The sequence below is a fragment of the Oncorhynchus tshawytscha genome, linkage group LG32, assembly GCF_018296145.1.
Source record: "Oncorhynchus tshawytscha isolate Ot180627B linkage group LG32, Otsh_v2.0, whole genome shotgun sequence".
Taxonomy (NCBI): domain Eukaryota; kingdom Metazoa; phylum Chordata; class Actinopteri; order Salmoniformes; family Salmonidae; genus Oncorhynchus; species Oncorhynchus tshawytscha.
The window spans coordinates 6,033,338-6,035,812 of record NC_056460.1 but is presented as its reverse complement, the minus strand read 5'-3'; the positions used below and the strand labels follow the sequence as shown (position 1 = coordinate 6,035,812).

Here is a 2,475-nt window from a genome sequence, read left to right as displayed (position 1 = left end):
CCCAATCAATGAGAATTAAAAAAAGGTCATATGGGCAGTTATACGCTCTCGAAGCAGGGCTTATACACAGTGGGGGTTGTTGATGGTTTGTGACCTTTGAGACCCATATTACACAGTATAAAAGGGTAGTCATAGATGTCATGTACCATGGCTTGGCATGAAATGGACCCGTATAACCCTAATTGCATCAACTCAACTGTCAGTCATAGTTCATTTCTGGCAAGCACACACACACACGCACACGCACACACACACACACGCACGTGCACACGCACGCGCGCACGCACGCACACACACACACACACACACACACACACACACACACACACACACACACACACACACACACACACACACACACACACACACACACACACACACACACACACACACACACACACACACACACTTCCCCTTTGATAAAAGATAGAAAACCCCCAACCCACACAATGCAGGCTTTTGACATCAGTTGTGGCCCAACACAAACCTCCATGCCTTTGTTATCTCTCAAAACATTGAATAGAAAATAGAAAAGGAAAAACACACACACACACACACACACACTAGTGTATGAATGGCAGCCCCCGAACATAGCACTAAATCAACACCATGTGCTGAGGACAATAGAGAGAGAATGGGGGTGGGGACCCAGGCTAGCCACAGGGCGAGTGTGTGTGTTTATCTGTATGTGTATGTGCTTGTCTGTGTGTGTGTGTGCATTCATGTGTGTAGCAGTGTGTGTGTAGTCAGTGAGGGGAGTTTACAAAGCAAAACCACGACGAGACTCAGACAGCCCCTGCTTACTCAGCAACTACTGTGCCAGGGCTTATTTCAATCGCTCTTTTTTTAAATGAATCGCGTCGCGCCGGCCCCACTGAATAGCCCTGAGGTTTGTCAGACCCTTCACAGCTGACTGGCCTGATATATGCCTGACAGGAAAGCAGGAAGCTTGGCGTGAGAGAGAAAGAGAGTGAGTGAAGGAGGGGGGAGAGTAGGACTTGAGGCCAGAGAGAGAGCTGGCAAGAATGAAAACAAAAACATATAGTTTCTTCCCTTAGCCCCATGCAGAAGGAGGGGAAAAAGTCTGCTGTGTGTCGTGACTGTTTACAAGTCACCCAGCTCAAAGGTCAAATAAGGGCAGCCTTTGTCCCTGCTGCGGCTGCTTTGAGTTGTTGTTGTTGTCGTCCTGGAAGCACAACCAGATGTCACCCCAACGTCCTTTTGATTCACTTCACCCTTCTCTCCTTTTCTTTTTCTTCTCTCTATTTTTCTTTTCCCTTCTTTCGTTCTTTCCACTCTTTTCCGTAACAGCGGGAGAACAGACAGGGTTGACCCAGATCTTCAATTGTGTATGTGGTGGCACGCAGGGATGGAGGGATAAAGGGAGGGAGGGAAAAGGGGGTGAGGGGGGAGAGAGGCAGAGGAAGGACTTTAAAGGACTCAGGATATAGTGGTTTTGCTTTGTGAGCAATGCAACACTCCAGTGGACGAGATTTATCTGGAACAGTCCACATGAAAAAATAATATGGTGTAAATACTATAGTATTCACTGTAGTCTTTTAGCAGACTTTCCTGTAATATTTACTGTAGTATACTATAGTATTTACAGTTAACTACAGTATAGATACCGTACTAAAAGAAAAATGTAGTATATATTACAGTAATTCATGTAATGTTTTTGCGGATTGTAGTATACTGTAGTATTTACTGTAGTGATTTTGTGAACTGTAGTATACATTTGTGGACATAACTGTAGTATTTATTATTGTCACGCCCTGACCTTAGATTCTCTGTTTTTCTGTATATTTTGGTTAGGTCAGGGTGTGACTAGGGTGGGTACTCTAGTTGTTGTATGTCTAGGGTTTTTGTCAGCTAGGGTTTTTGTATGTCTATGTTGGCCTGATATGGTTCCCAATCAGAGACAGCTGTTTATCATTGTCTCTAATTGGGGATCCTATTTAGGTAGCCATTTTCCCTATTGTTAGTTGTGGGATCTTGTCTATGTTTAGTTGCCTGTCAGCACTAGTTTGTATAGCTTCACGTTTGGTTGGTTGTTGTTTTTGTTCATTCATTAATTAAAAAGAGAATGTACGCATGCCACGCTGTGCCTTGGTCCGATCCTTATGACGAACGTGACAATTATAGTGTTTTTGTTTTATTATCTTTGACATAGATGTGGAGGCTTTCTCATTGAGGAAACCTACTGGAGAAATACTAAAAAAGCCAATTGTCCATAACTGTGGGACTGGGGTCTGAACAGATAGTTTAGCTCTTTCAATTTATTCTGCTCTTTTCTATATCCTGTAAGTAACACGATATATGGTCTATACTTGGCATGTAGGTTTCTCACTTATGTATATGGGGGAGGGGAATGGGAAGGGAATATGCTAATTAAATACTGTATTATTTACCATAGTTACAAAACTGCAGTGTTTTTTTCAGACTAGTGTTCTGGTGGACATTACTGTAGTATTT

The 2,475-nt window shown here is 43.1% G+C and overlaps 1 non-coding gene across 1 annotated transcript; it reads right to left on the bottom strand.

Annotated features, from left to right (window-relative positions):
* Positions 1 to 2,177: 2,177 nt before the first annotated feature.
* On the bottom strand, positions 2,178 to 2,232 carry LOC112230465. The gene has a single exon (XR_002950328.1). It is a non-coding gene; the product is annotated as a U7 small nuclear RNA (small nuclear RNA).
* Positions 2,233 to 2,475: the final 243 nt, after the last annotated feature.